Source organism: Eriocheir sinensis, chromosome 60, assembly GCF_024679095.1.
Source record: "Eriocheir sinensis breed Jianghai 21 chromosome 60, ASM2467909v1, whole genome shotgun sequence".
Lineage (NCBI taxonomy): Eukaryota > Metazoa > Arthropoda > Malacostraca > Decapoda > Varunidae > Eriocheir > Eriocheir sinensis.
The window spans coordinates 5,280,218-5,296,391 of NC_066568.1; the positions used below are offsets into that span (position 1 = coordinate 5,280,218).

Consider the following 16,174-nt stretch of genomic DNA (forward strand, 5'->3'; position numbering starts at 1 on the left):
GGGACAGGTGTGTGTGTGTGTGTGTGTGTGTGTGTGTGTGTGTGTGTGTGTGTGTGTGTGTGTGTGTGTGTGTGTGTGTGTGTGTGTGTGTGTGTGTGTGTGTGTGGTGGAAAACGTTTACCTGTGCCTGTGGAAACGTTTAAATCTCTCTCTCTCTCTCTCTCTCTCTCTCTCTCTCTCTCTCTCTCTCTCTCTCTCTCTCTCTCTCTCTCTCTCTCTCATAATCAAATACCCATAACACACGAGACTATAATATATTGGCATAAGGAATCAAACCCCTTTTCCATCCCTCATTGGATCGAACTTCACATGTATAAGGAATCTAACCCTTGCCCTCCTTACAGATGCGCGTGCTCGCTATAGTGATGCTGGTGGTGGCGGTGGTGAGCGGCGCCCCAGCAGCTGAGAAGGGAGGAAAGGGCAGTCAAAGATTCCTCGGCCTCGGTGGTCTAGGTGGACTAGGAGCTCTTGGAAATCTCTTCGGGGGCAACAGCTTTGGTCACGGTGGGTTTGGCCAAGGCTTCGGGCACGGCTTCGGGCATGGCTACGGTTATGGTGGCTACCCCAGCTACGGTTATGGTGGCTACCCTGGCTATGGCTATGGTGGTGGCTTCCCCGGTTATGGAGGCTTCCCTGGCTATGGTGGCTACAACCCTTACTATGGTTAAATCTACCTGCACACGCTGACTCACCGGTGATGTCTACCTGCCTACCTGTGAAGTTACCTGTAGCCATCGGTCACCTCACCTGTCTCCCTGATCTACGACAATGGATATCATCTCATCTGTCTTCTCTACTTGTGATGTCTCCTGTCTTCTGCCTACCTGTGAAGTTACCTGTAGCCATCGGTCACCTCACCTGTCTCCCTGATCTAAGGCAATGGATATCATCTCATCTGTCTTCTCTACCTGTGATGTCACCTGTAGCCATGGTAGTCACCTTACCTGTCTTCTCTCTACCTGCAATGTCACCTCAACAAGCATGCCTACCTGTGCTGTAAATTCTAACCACACCTGTTGATTGGCTCTCACCTGCGATATCACCTGCTTTACCTGTCCCTTCTGGTACCTGTGCTCACCTGGCTACTTGTCCAGCACCTGTCACCCTCATCATCACCACCCCCTTCACCACCACCACCACCACCACCACCCTCTACACACCTCCTTTCATCAGTCCAACTCGTCTAACTTATGAACAAAACTATTTATTACTCCAAGCACCCATCCTGACCTTACTAATTTATGTTTGTTCATGTGTTTGTGTGAACGCCGCAAAAACTGTGAAAATTTATCTGTGAATAACAAAAAAAAACATACATAAATGATTGCTTAAGATCTTTGTGTCTATTTTGTTGCCATACTTTCCTCCGTTTTTTTTTTTGTGCCTTTTTTTTCTTTTTCTTTTTATTCTGAACATAAATGAGATCTCTGTCTGTTTGTTCATGTCATTGTTTGTCTTTGCTGGTGTCTGTCTGTGTCTGTCAAACGTCTGCTTGCCCACTCTTTTCTGTCTGGCTGATCTTTCTGTCTATCTGTGTCTGTTTACTTGACTATCCCTGTCTGTCTGTTTTTCTGTTTTTGTCTGTCTGTTTGTCGCTGTCTCTTTTAGCCACTCTTTTTTTATGTCTGTCTTTTTAACTGTCTATCTATCTGCATGTCTGTCTCTGTAATTCTTCTGTCTGTCTATGTCTGTCTATCTGCATGTCTGTCTCTGTAATTCTTCTGTCTGTCTATGTATATCTATCTGCATGTCTGTCTCTGTAATTCTTCTGTCTGTTTATGTCTGTCTGTTTGTTTGTTTACCTCTCTTTTTATTTGTCTGTCTGTCTGATCGTCTCCCTTAATGTTTAATGTTCGTCTGCTTGTCCGTTTGCATGTCTGTCTGTCTCTACCTGTCTCTCTCTCTCTCTCTCTCTCTCTCTCTCTCTCTCTCTCTCTCTCTCTCTCTCTCTCTCTCTCTCTCTCTCTCTCTCTCTCTCTCTCTCTCTCTCTCTCTCAACATTCTGGCCATGCCTCTCCCCCACGGCCGCCCAGCCAACGCCTTTCCTTGGAGAGAGAGGTTCAGGGTCGAAAAATAAACGCGGCAAATGCAAGGCCACGGTGAAGGGCTGGCAGGCCTGCTGGGGTTGGCTGAGGGTTGGTAGGCCTGGTGGAGGGTCTTGGGTTAACCCTAGGAAGGTAATCCTATAAATCCTGCTATTTAATGTACTTTGGGGGTTGATTGGACCCCAAGGGAAGTAAAATACATAAAAAATCAGGTATTGAATTTATTGCAAGACTTAAACTAGTTACTTGATATTTAAAGAGTCTCCAGTGGTCCACAGTCCATAGCAGGCAACGCAACCCGCGGCCACCCAAGGAACTTTAACGCCGTGTCGATGAAGTCGATGGTAAGTCGCCTGGTCTTGCGCCGATACAAAACCTGCCTCGTGCTGGCAGGAAACATGGAAATACAGGCAACAGAAAACCTATTAGCTCGTTGCGAGGTTGCCGCCCTGTTGATTTAAGACTCGACGGTCGCTTCAGTGCCTGCAGAGTATAAGAAAGCAGTTCGGTGTATACGTACGATCAGCGGAATAACGGTCGATGTGATTATTGAAGGAGTTGATGGCTTTACCACTTACTACTTCTGCAGGAAGGGTGTTCCAATGGCGGATGACTTGATTTGAGATGAAAACCCTGCCAATATCTGTACTACATATCCTCGCTTGAAGAAGTAGGCCGTTGCTTCTAGTTCTTAAGCTGGTTTGTAGAGCAAAGAACTTGGAGCAATCAACGTTACTGAATTTCTTCAGATACTTGAAAACCTGAATTATATCTGCTCTTTCATTTCCAGGCAAAAGAGGTTGAGTCGATTGAGTCGCTCCTCATACAGCTGAGCCTCAAGGGTGAGGTCATTTACGTGGCGCGTCGATGAACTTTTTCCAGTGAATCAATGTCCTTCCTGTTAATAGGAGACCAGAGCTGTACTGCATACTTGAGGTAAGGTCTTCTTAGCTTCACCCTCTCATCTTTTACCCATTCAATGTTTGCGAGGCGGAAAACAATAAAAAAGTGAGGAAAGAATGGCGTTGCTCCCATATACGTATATGCTTCTCCTCCTCCACCTCCTCCTCGTCTTTATCTGGTGTTATACGAGTAGATACATATTTTTTTTCCTGTTCATCTTTTGTTGGTGTTTTTCCTTCTCATTATTTTTCCTTTATGTCTGTGATAGCATTCCCTCGTGTGTGTTAACACTTTTCTGATGACACAGCTCTATGTTAGCGTTTCTGGCATCGTTGTTGTGTTCCATCTTGCACTGGTTTACATTAACGTTCGGGCAGTATATTATGTCAAGGCGTTTCGCTTGGCAGGGGTCACTCTCGACAGGTTTACCATCAAAGGAAAAGGAAAAAAAGTAATTGATTTATATGTTTTTCCCCTCCTTTTTGGCATTAGTTTATTTCACATCATCAGAAAGTAAAATATATAAAAAAAAAACATACATAGATTCGTTTTTTCTTTATATGACATCATGTTGTATCTTCAATCATTAAAGAAGAGGAAAAGAAAGGAGAGGTGTGCTTGGAGGGTCTGAGTTATTACATCTGTACCTCATGAATAGTCGAATAATTTCCAAATGTGTGACTCAGGTGCTGGTGGTGGGGGGGGGGGGGGGGGCTGTGGCAGTGGTGGTGTGATGGTGGTGGTGTGGTGGTGGTGGTGGTGTAATCCGTTTCGCCATAAATTCTTTGAAGAGCTGGTGGTGGTTGTGATCATGGCAGTGGTGGTGGTGGTGGTGGTGGAAGTTGCGTAAATTGACACGTTTGTTATCAAAAGACTTAAATTCCTGCAAGAGTGGAACATCAAGACACCCCTGGAAATAAATATGCATTGTTTTATTTTATTTTCAAGGCTGGACGCTACAGAAAACTTAACCTCTGACCTTATTATTATTTCTGAAGGGTGCAAAAGGAACTTGGTGTCCCTCAGTGCCTCAAAAACTCGACCTGACCTCTCTCAAACTGACTCAACGCTCAAACTTTCACTGACATGTGACTCGACACAATCTTCCAAACACCTATATCCTAGTCTTCGATAGCACCGAAAATGAGAAGAAAAGTATATATAGGTAATTCACTCCCACACACCTGAGATTATTATTGTTATTATCTTCCTCCTCCTTCTTCTCCTCCTCCTTCTCATCATCATCATCATCATTCTCCTTTGTTGTGCCGATTCTTGTTTTTATATTATTCTCTTTTATATATTCTACTTTTTAATATCTCTAAGTGTGTGTGTGTGTGTGTGTGTGTGTGTGTGTGTGTGTGTGTGTGTGTGTGTGTGTGTGTGTGTGTTACAAGAAAATAAATTCAAATCTAGTTGTGCATGAAATATACAAAAACAATCAACAGGTTAATGATAAGCAACGTATTTCATGGGCAAGACTGCGATTAAGTGCACACTCCTTGGCGGTGGAGAAAGGTCGTTGGAACCGGCGGGGGCAGGGCCGCCTCTCCTTGGAGGAGAGGCTGTGCCCCTGCGGCCTGGTGCAGACGGAAACACACGTTATTGAGAGTTGTCCCTTGTCCCTGCACCTTAAAAATATGTACAATATTACAACTGTCGAGGAGTTATTGCTTGGTAGAACAGACTATAGTAATGTGTGTGCTGTTATTCATAAAATACTTGTACTAGAATGCATGCTTATTATCGCTTGGCAAACGTGCTGCATTTGATTTTAGGAAGAGCAATTCCTGGGTTATGGAAAAGAACAATTATTATTATTATTATTATTATTATTATTATTATTATTATTATTATTATTATTATTATTATTATTATTTTGTGTGTGTGATGTTTTGCTAGTTCCTCTTTTAGGTTTTTGTGAGTCTTAGTAGCATTATAATAATTATCAGATGTATTGAATATAAGAGTTTACACATTTCTAGTTTTATGGAGGTTCATTGTTTTAGTATATGCTGTTCATTTTTATATGTGATGTTTAGTTGTGCATATTTTACTTTTTGGGAGTTTTTAGTGGTCTTATTTCCTTTACCAGATGTACTAAATTTTATAGGGATTCATGTTTTAGTAGTTCAATTTAATGTTTCATATAGATGTTTGCTGATTCGTCTTTTCGTTAATGGGAGTTTTAGTGAATTTAATTAACACACATTTCAAGTGTTTTAAGTAACATTCCTAAGTTTTATTAACTTTATACAATATGCATCTTTGTGTTTATTTGCTTTAAAGAAGGTTACTAAATAGTTGTATAGTTCAAAAGAGTCAGTTATTGTAATTTGGACCAAAATTTCTTTTTAACTTCTGTATTTTTTTTTCTGTGGTCAATAAACTATCTCAATCTGAATCTAAATCTGAATCTGTGTGTGTGTGTGTGTGTGTGTGTGTGTGTGTGTGTGTGTGTGTGTGTGTGTGTGTGTGTGTGTGTGTGTGTGTGTGTGTGTGTGTGTGTGTGTGTGTGTGTGTGTGTGTGTGTGTGTGTGTTTGTGTGTGTGTGTGTGTGTCCCCTTCTTCTACACTAAACATTTTCGGTCTGTCCTTAACTCAAAATCTCAACTGGAAACATAATACTTCATCGCTTGGTAAACCATCATCTTCAGTGTTAGGCGTTATGTAGCATCCCAGCCAGTCTTTTTCTTCAAGCCGATGTTATCCATACACAAAGGCGTTGCCCGCCCTTGCATGCAACAGACCATAACTCCATAATCCACCATTCGACATAATTTTAAGGTTAAGGGGGCAGGCTGAGGAGAGGAAAACAAAATAACAACAACACGACCCATTCCTGCCTCTTCCCCCTGAAAAAATAAATAAAAGCTATGCAAATTCAGTTCTATAGGTATCTTAATGTTCCCCTCTCGAAGGATTTGGAGTCATCTGATAAAAAACGTGTTAGATGAAGAAACCAACTCACCAAAACCACCACCACTACCACCACCACCTCTTCCCTGTAATGCACTAGAGTGGCGATGACATAACACTGAACATTACCATCACACTCAATTAACGACTATCTGTCCAACCCCTCCTCACTACCACCACCATCCGGGGCACACCTTCGGGAATTACCTGTCCATTCAAGGTGCAAACAACTAGACCTTCCTTGTTACCTATCCTTCATTTTCCTCTCTTTTTAGTAGAGGACAAAACAAAGAGCTAAAGCGGTAGAAAAAACGGAAATTTATATATGTTTTCCTTTTTTTCTTTTGATGTTTGTCTGTAAGTTGCACTCTCCTTCCCCTTTTCATTCCTACTCTACTGTCCCTGTCTCTTATTTTTCATATCGACGTCTGCTCATCAACGGGACTCGGTTTGGGTCAACATAAATTCTTATTTCCCCTTGATGCCCTTCCATGGATCTCAATACTAATACTAATACTAAGAAGAAGAAGAAGAAGAAGAACCAAAAGAACAAGAAGAAGAATGAAAATGGCAGAGAAACCATGTGCTAGGAATAGAGAAAAATGAGATATATGAGCCAATTTCTTATTCTCCTTTTTTTTATAATTAGAGACAAACCAAGTGCAGAGGACGGAGAAACATTAAATCGATCAACCTAGTCCGCCTTTTTTTCCTCTCCGCGGCAAGAGACGAACAAATTGCAACACGAGGAGAGGGAGACTAAAACAACCACACGGGAGAAATGAAAACACAGACGCAAGAAAAAATAAAAGAAAGAAAACAATAATGGAAGAGGAAAACAACATATCAAAAACATCAGATAACGAGGAGGAGGAGGAGAAGGGAGAGGATGAAAAAGAGTATATATATATGGGAGCCACGCCAGTCTTTTCTCACCTGATAACTATGTCACCACTCCCACGCAGCGGAAGGAAGGTGAGGAGGGGAATACATCGCCTGTGTTCGCCTGTGTGTGTGTGTGTGTGTGTATGTGTGTGTGTGTGTGTGTGTGTGTGTGTGTGTGTGTGTGTGTGTGTGTGTGTGTGTGTGTGTGTTCGTGGTCTGTTACTTTTCTTAACCCTCTCACACTCTCCAGGTCCGTTCTCTAAGATCCCTATTAGCGCCATACTCCTCACCGATATTTTCACATGGAATGAATTATCTTGCCTCTCCGAACCTTCTACATGTCTGTGCAGCAATTTAGTAAACCTTTTTATAGTGTGATCATATCCAGCTTTTCATCCCTTTTATACGTGCTGAAGGATATTTAATATTTCTAACATTTTTCTTACTACGAATTCAATGTATAAGGAACATGGAAGCATGTAAATACAGGCAGCAGAAAGCCTATTGGCTCACTACGAGGTTGCCCGCTCAAGTTATTAATCTGCTCGAAAGTCACTTCGTGCCTGCAGATCAGACGGAAGCACTTCGAAATGTACGTTGTTTACTCCTGTCACACAGTCGATTTAATTTTTAAATGAATTGATGGTTTTCGCACTTTTTACTACTGAAGAAATGTTGTTCCTGCAGCGGCGGAAGACTCGGTGTGAGAAGGAACTCCTGCCAATGTCTGTCCTATATGGTCTCGCTTGAATAGGTAGACCGTTATTTCTAGTTCTTGAGTTGGTTTGTAGCTCACATAACTTGGAGTGGTCGACGTTACTTAGCTTCTCAAGGTACTTAAAGAAATGAATTATATCCCCTCGTAGGAAATTATTTGCCAGCGTAAAAAGTTTGAGTCGCTTGGGTCGTCCTTCCTACAATTCATACCTGTGGTTGAGTAGAGCAACGCTTTTGTCTCCTGTTTTGAAAATCAATGTTACGTTCGCCATTTTCCAGTCTTCAGGGACCTTGTTTAGCTGCACTGACCGGTTGAATATGCTAGTAAATGGCTGGAGTATTTGCTGATTGAGTTCTTTCAATAACCGCCGAGACAATTTGTCAGGTCCCGTTGACTTGTTTGTGTCGAGTTTGTCCAGGAACTTTTTTTATCTTGGTCGGGAAAATGCTCACGAAATTTCATCGCTCAAAACAGTAATGCCAAAACCATATAGTCTTTAACTCCTCATTTTATACTGGTATCTACGACCCATTAGTTTTTTTGACATATTTGTTTTCTCCATTCAATAAATTGCTTGTCCCTCTGCCCCTACAGATGCGTGTGGCTTTGGTGGTAGTGGTGGTGGCGGTGGTGGTGGCGGCGGTGAGCACGCAACCAACAGCAGACAAGCCACAAGGAGACGAGGGGGGTGCCAGGAAGAGAAACCCCAGACTTAACATACCAGGGGGTATTATAGGCCTCGTACATGGAGCATTCAATCCCTATGGCTTTCTTCCGCCCATGCATCCGTACCCTCAACCTTATCCCTACGGCCAGTGTGGTGGGCCCCCCAGATATTGTAACTGACTTGGGCACCGTCATGAAGATTTTTCTCGAAGTGCATCCTGCCCAGAACATGATTAATTAGTTTTACCTGTAGAAAGATCGGTTGTCATCTGTAATCGGCTAATCTATTCTACCCCAGCTCTTGTGGCTGACTGGGGCACCACCATGGAGGCTTTTTTTCGAAGTGCATTCCACCCATGACTTAGTTGATTAGTTAACCTGTAGAAATGGGTTTTTTTTTTTTTACGGCAAGGGAGGCAGCTCAAGTCCAAAAAAAACAAAAACAAGAAAAAAAAAGCCCGCTACACGCTGCTCCGACAAAAGAAAAAAAAAAGGAACGAGAGGCCAGAAGAGGGGTCAAGTGCTCTCACCTCTGCTCGACTAATCTATTCCACCTGTGTTGTTACAAGTAGTCTCACCTGCCCGGCTGGAAGTAGTCACTAATTAAGCCATTACTCTGGTTATTATGCTTTTATGAGATATTTTTCACTTTCCCTTGCATATTTCGAGTCACTGCTGACTGCTTTGTGACCAATAAACTAATTAATATTATTGCTATCATTATTATTACTACACTTGATAGACTAGACACTTTTCATTTTCCTCACTCTTTTTTTTCACAGGTGAGTCTTGATTTTGGTCCTTTGTAAAAAATGTGCTCAGGTGTAACAAATCAAATGGTGATTAATTAAACGTTTCTACAGGTAGTAATTAAGGTGTGAACAGGTATTTAAACCTCTCCCCAGATATCTTTTGTTTTGCCCATTCATACTAATCATTTTCAGGTGCAATTGATTAGTGTTCAGGTGTTCTCTATTATTACTACACCGTGATCACCATATTTTTTTTATTGTCATACATAACTGCGGTAAGGACGTAAGAGTGACCACCATCATTACGTGGACACTTAACGACCTTCTGACTAACCCACGTCACCATCATCATCATCACCACTGTCACCATCACCTTGACCACACCTTCGGGAATTACCTGCCATTTCAAGGTGAATGGACGTAATTACCGAGACTTTCCCTTTGTACCTGTTATTTCTTTTCCTCTTCCTTTCCATTCTTTACAGGAGCAGCGAGTAGCGGGCTTTTTTTTATTGTTTCCTTTTTTTGTGCCCTTGTGCTGTCTCCTTTGTTGTAAAAAAAAAAAAAAGAGATTAAACAGATTCCGTGACAAAGAGGGAAAGGAAAAAAAAAAGAAGATAGATTAACCTGTGTTCTCTTTTTTCCTTTCCTTACCTGCAAGATTGTGCTAAAACAATTCCCCCCAAAAAACATGAAACTAATAAGATTTGAAATAGCATTTATAGAACCAAAAGCAACAAGAGAAAGCTCATTTACCTGTGCAAACCTTGCTTGTTGCCTGCAGAAAAGCATTTGTACCAGAAAATTCATTGCACCTGGTCACTAATTACTTGCACCTGAAAATGATAAGCATGAACGAGCAAAACAAGAGATACCTGTACGAGACCTGTTCACCTGTGCACACCTTGCTCGTTACATGTAGAAAAACTTTGTACCTGTGGACTAAGAACACCTGAACATTAATCAATTGCACCTGAAAATGAATAGTATGAATGGGCAAAACAAGAGATATCTGAGGAAAGGCTTAAATACCTGTTCACACCTTGATTACTACCTGTAGAAACGTTTAATTAATTACCACTTGATTTGTTACACCTGAGCACATTTTTTACAAAGGACCAACATCAAGACTCACCTGTGAAAAAAAAAAGAAAATGAGGAAAATGAAAAGTTGTGTCTAGTCTATCAATTACTTTTTTCCCTTTTTTATTTTGCTGATAAGAGAAAAACGGAGACAAAAAAAAACGGAGAAAAATAAAAATAAGAAAAAGCAGAAGAGGCTGCCTGGTTTGATTTAACTTTTATAGGATGAGTAAAACAAAAAACAACAAGTAAAACAATAAAACAGGAGATAGAGAAAACTGAGGAGAGGAAGGGAAACAAAGACTAACTAAGAGGCAAAAATGGAGAGGGAAGTAAAAAGGAAAGAAAAATAATAGAATCTATATCGACTTCTCCATTCAGTAAAAAAATAAATAAATAAATAAACGTAGTTGCCAGAAAATCATTGTCTGGTTTCAGTACAAATCATTTGTGATTAAAGAACGCATTTATAAACCAGTGTAAAACAATAAAAAGGAGAGAAAAAGAAAAAATAAATAAAGGAACAAAAAATAAAGACAAAAAATGGGAAAGGAAAAACACAAATGAGGAGAGCAAGAAAAAAAAACTAAGTAAGAAAATCGTTGTCAGGTTTTAATTTCAGTTTTTTGTGTGTAGCTAAGGAGCACACCTTTTTTGCACCTGTGGAAACGCTTTGGTACCTGGGAACACCTTGCACCTGAGCCTTATTATTACGAAGGACCTAAACCGCTTTCTCTTGTTATTGAAAACACCCTCGGGTATTGTCGATTACTCCACTCCAAGGTCTCTCTCTCTCTCTCTCTCTCTCTCTCTCTCTCTCTCTCTCTCTCTCTCTCTCCCTCTCTCTCTCAGCGGAAGAAACAGGTAGATGATGACTTCCGCTATAGGAGGTCAGAAGTAAGAAGAGAAGGAAGAAGAGGAGGAGGAAGAAGGGAGAGTTAGGAAGAGTATAAATATGAGTGCTAAGGCATCGCTTCCTCACTTCTTAATTGTTCTCAGCAAAGAAAACACATAACAGGAGCAAGGTGAGAGGCTGAGGAGAACGCTTGTGTGTTTGTTGGTGTTTGGAAACGTTTGTGGCGGGAGGCTGCGAGGAAGTTTTTTTTTTATGTGCGTGTGTTAGTGTGTTTGTGTTTGTTTTGCGTGGGTGGAGTGAGGTGAGGAAACGTTCTTGTGTCTGTGTGTGTGTGTGTGTGTGTGTGTGTGTGTGTGTGTGTGTGTGTGTGTGTGTGTGTGTGTGTGTGTGTGTGTGTGTGTGTTTTAGCTCTTTCATCTTTTCCTCCCTCTTCCTTACCTCTCCCTTTGCTCTGCCTATCCTCTATCTTTTCGTCATTCCCTACCTTTCGCTCACTCGCCCTCCCCTTTCTCCTTTACCCCTCCCTCTCCTTTCTCACCTTTCCCATTTCATAACCTTTCCCTAAATCCCTCACCTTCCCTAACTCCATGACCTACCTTTACCTTCTTTCCATTACCTAACATCTCGTAATCCACCTTTCCTTTTCTAACTTATTTTAAATCACATGTCCTTCCTTTTCAACTCTCTTCACACCTTTACCTAACCTGTTCTTCCCTTCCCCACAACTTCCTCACCTGTTCCACTCTTTCTAAAATACCTTCTTACCTATGATTCTCCTTCCATCTTCTTTACCTTACCTGTGCATCCCTTCCTCACCATCCCTAACCCGGTAGCTGAGAGGATCATGTTTCTTAATTAAAGGCCCCTCAAAGCGAGAAAATAAGAAAAAAATCATCACTCACGCAAACCAAATCATAATATATATCAACGCGTTTTTTATCAGTTTATGCATCATCTATTTTCGGGGATTTCTATCATGGCAGAAATTTGGCCCGTCACTGGTAAAGCCACAAATTGGGCCTGTCGCTGCTACCGGGTTAACTAATCTACTCGTACCTTTCTACCTTTTCTTGACTCGCCTTTCCCTCCCCCCTACAGATGCGTGTGGCCGTGGTGTTAGTCGTGATGGCGTTGGTGGTGGCGGTGGTGAGCGCGTTACCAGCAGCAGATAAGCCCAACGGGAAGCGAGGCGGCGCTGGGGGAGTCGGGGGAGCTAACACCAGGACCTTTGACTTCTTAGGTGCTATTGGCGGCTTCCTCCAAGGGGGGCTGAATCCCTATGGCAACAGCGGCTATGGTGGTTACCGTCCTCCCTATGGTGGTGGTGGGTTCGGTGGTTTGAATGGTGGTTATGGTGGGTACCCTACCTATGGTGGTCAAGGTGGCTTCCCTGGTTCGTTTGGTGGTCAAGGTGGCTTCCCTGGTTCGTTTGGTGGTCAAGGTGGCTTCCCTGATTCGTTTGGTGGTCAAGGTGGCTTCCCTGGTTCGTTTGGTGGTCAAGGTGGCTTCCCTGGTTCGTATGGTGGCTATTCTCCCTATGGTGGGGCCGTCTACGGTTAAGTATTTTACCTGTGAAAACATCTGTATATCTGTGCTGTCACCTGTACTCGGCTAATTAGTTATATCTGTAGCCACCCTATCGACGCACCTGTACGCCTGTGTTGCTACCTGCCCATACCTGTGATTATCTAGCAATATTGTCTGTTCTTGCCACACCTGTTCACTCGCATTCTCACCTGCCGCCACTGTAGTCACACCTGCCCTCTGTCACCTGTACCACCTGCCATAACCTCACCTGTATTTACCTCACCGCTTCTAGATTGTCACCTGTATGATATTTATTAATCACCTTGCTCACCTGTCCCACACCTTTTGTGGACATACCCGTAACCATTCAATTTTACCTGTAGAAAGTCACCTGTGCTCTGTTACCTAAGCCAATCAGCCTCCTCGTTCACCTGGAATCCGACTTCCTGTCTGTACCTGTCCTATGTACCGTTTTGTACGGGACTGTAAAAAATCTTACCTGTCGAAACTCACCCGAGCTTTGCCCTCTATGCTAATTAACTCTCTTTTGCTACTGTACATTGTCTTGCTAACTGTGCATGACTAACTCTTTACCTGCAATTAGGCCTCTATACCTGTGATGGCCTGTGACCACGCTTTATGAAATTAGCCCTACTGTCTGCACTCATCCAATTCACCAACCTACCTGCCCCTCAACACACCTGCGAATCAAACTCATCAAGCACTTTACACCTTTCTCACCAGGTTCATTACTCCTTAGCTTATCACTTATACCTTCTTCCTTCCTATTCCAACGCTCTCTTCTACTTACATTTTAACCTTTTTACCTATTTCAATTCAAGCATTCTCTCCTCTTCCTATTTGCAACTTCCCTACGCCTCCACCATCTCAACCATAGTATCGTTTAACTTATAATGTAGCTATTTATTGTGGTGTTAAGTGTACATTGTGTAGGTGCGTGTGTGTGTGTGTGTGTGTGTGTGTGTGTGTGTGTGTGTGTGTGTGTGTGTGTGTGTCGAACTTGTGTTTTCGAAATAGGAAAATGATGATAAAAATAAAAACCCGTGATATGTAATTTGTGAATATGTTTAATTTGACCCTTGCTGAAAGATTGGGTTAGTCACCTCTCTCTCTCTCTCTCTCTCTCTCTCTCTCTCTCTCTCTCTCTCTCTCTCTCTCTCTCTCTCTCTCTCTCTCTCTCTCTCTCTTCTTCGATTTGACAGAAACAAGTTGGATAAAATAATAAATACAAACACAGAAACAAACACACACACATACATACATACATACATACATACACGGTGGACAAAGGGAGGAAAGGAAAGGAAGGGATGGAGGGAAAAGAAAGGGAGGGAGGGAGGCAAGAAGGGAGGGACGGAGGTAAGTGAGAAGGGAGGAAGAGAGGGAGGGAGGAATCTAGGAAGAGAGAGGAAGTAGGAAGAAGCTCACCTTGACACTGTCCGCTACCTCCTCCTCCTCCTCCTCCACCGCCACTTTCTTCTACCTTATCCGTCGTCTCGATCATTTTTATTTTTTTTTATTTTTTTTGAGATTTATCACTTTTTTTCAGTATGACGAGGGAGAGAGAGAGAGAGAGAGAGAGAGAGAGAGAGAGAGAGAGAGAGAGAGAGAGAGAGAGAGAGAGAGAGAGAGAGAGAGTGTATCAATAACAACTAAACCTCCACCATTACTTCACTCCTCCTCCTCCTCCCCCCTCCTCCTCCTTCTCCTCCTCCTCCCCCCTCCTCCTCCTTCTCCTCCTCCTCCCCCCCATTCTCCTCCTCCTCCCCCCCATTCTCCTCCTCCCCCCCATTCTCCTCCTCCTCCCCGTCCCCCTCCCTCCTCCTCCTCATCCTCCTCCCCCAATCCTCCTCCTCCTCCTCCTCCTCCTCCCTCTTCCTCCTCCTCCTCCTCCTCCTCCTCCTCCAAAGCAGAATCAGCTCAAGGTAAAAACATGCCAAGAAAGCCAAGAAGAAGGTGACTCAAGCGCCTTCACCTTCACCCTCACCTTCATATTCTCTCTCTCTCTCTCTCTCTCTCTCTCTCTCTCTCTCTCTCTCTCTCTCTCTCTCTCTCTCTCTCTCTCTCTCTCTCTTCAGTTGCATAACAATTCACTTTCACAACAACACCGGGAGGAGGAAGATGAAGAGGAGGAGGAAGAGGAAGAAAAGAAGGAGGAGAAGGAGGAGGAGGAGGAGGAGGAGGAGGAGGAGAAAGTAGATCAGGTGCAGGAGAGTAGAAAGAAGAAATACCATTACTGCTACTACTACTACTACTACTACTACTACTACTACTACTACTACTACTACAACTACTACCTCTACTTCTACTTCTGATAGTGTTACTTATATATCTACTGCTGATGCTTGTCACAGAGAGAGAGAGAGAGAGAGAGAGAGAGAGAGAGAGAGAGAGAGAGAGAGAGAGAGAGAGAGAGAGAGAGAGAGAGAGAGAGAGAGAGACTGGCACTGGCACTGCGACTGGTGGATGCGGCAGACCCCCCAACCGCGCAGGAGACTCTCAGCTCCGTCGACTCCTTGGAACACCGCAGGGACGTAGCTGCTCTTGTGGTGTTACATAAGGCACAAGTGCAGGGAGTGCCACATCTGGTGGGCTTACGCCAACCTCCGAGAGTCACCACGCGGGACACGAGAACGGTGCTATCCCGTGGGGACGCAGTGGAGGTGCCGTGTTCCCGTACCAGCCAGCACCAGCGCACCTTTTCGGGAAGAGTCTGCCGGATGTGGAACATGTTCACGGCCTGTATACCAAACATCCGGGAGATGAACACCCAAAAAATAAAACTGTCGGCCCACCACTGGAGGGGCTCACTCCCCACCCCACTGACACTCGTGGTGGAGCAGTGACACGAGTGTAGTGTGCAGTGCGCTCACATATATTCTGTATTGTATGTTTTTTTAATTTTTTTATAGTATATATATTTATTTTATAGTTTATGTAGTTATTTTTTTTATATAGATTTTATTCTGCCCTTTGAATAGGCAGCACACGACAGTGCACCTTTGGGTATGCAAATATTATACATGTGCCTATGTTTAAATAAAAAAAAAAAAAAAGAGAGGATAATCATATTCTAGGGAGCTTTCAGGACAAGGTCGATTCTCTCTCTCTCTCTCTCTCTCTCTCTCTCTCTCTCTCTCTCTCTCTCTCTCTCTCTCTCTCTCTCTCTCCCCCTGTAATGGAGGCAAATATCAGTTAATCATGTACTTACTATCCCTTTATCGCCGAGGAGAGGGAAGAGGGAGGGGAGGAGGAGAGAGGAAGGATGGAGGGAGAGGGAGGAAGGGAGGGAAAGGAAAGAGGGGAGGAAGGGAGGAAACGGGGAGGAAAGGGAGGGTAATGTGGTTTCGATAATACTTGTTTCCATTATTTTAAGGTAAATATTGAAAGAGAGAAGAGGAGAGAAGGGAGAGAGGGAGGGAGGAGAGAAGGGAAGGAGGTAGAAAATGAAGGGATGATGTGTTGGGATTAATAGGATTCTCTCTCTCTCTCTCTCTCTCTTGATATAATAAGGAAAAATAAAAGAAATAAAGAAATAAGGAAAGAAAAAGCAAAGAGAAACAAATAATAAGGAAAAATAAAAGAAATAAGGAAATAATTAAAGAAAAAGCAAAGAGAAACAAACATACTACTGTCCTCTGTCATCTCTCTCTCTCTCTCTCTCTCTCTCTCTCTCTCTCTCTCTCTCTCTCTCTCTCTCTCTCTCTCTCTCTTGATATAATAAGGAAAAATAAAAGAAATAAGGAAATAAAGAAAAAGCAAAGAGAAACAAACATACTACTGTCCTCTGTCATCTCTC

The 16,174-nt window shown here is 42.9% G+C and overlaps 2 long non-coding RNA genes across 2 annotated transcripts in view; both read left to right on the top strand.

Annotated features, from left to right (window-relative positions):
- Positions 1-1,334, top strand: part of LOC126985805 (uncharacterized) — a 1,533-nt gene extending 199 nt beyond the window's left edge. The window contains exon 2 of the long non-coding RNA XR_007739067.1: positions 345-1,334. This is a non-coding gene — a long non-coding RNA (uncharacterized LOC126985805). The remainder of the gene's footprint in view (positions 1-344) is intronic.
- Positions 1,335-6,731: 5,397 nt separating this feature from the next.
- LOC126985806 (uncharacterized) lies at positions 6,732-13,429 on the top strand. Its single transcript, XR_007739068.1, has 4 exons — positions 6,732-6,842; positions 8,065-10,996; positions 11,926-12,268; positions 12,299-13,429. It is a non-coding gene; the product is annotated as an uncharacterized LOC126985806 (long non-coding RNA).
- The last annotated feature ends 2,745 nt before the right edge of the window (positions 13,430-16,174 follow it).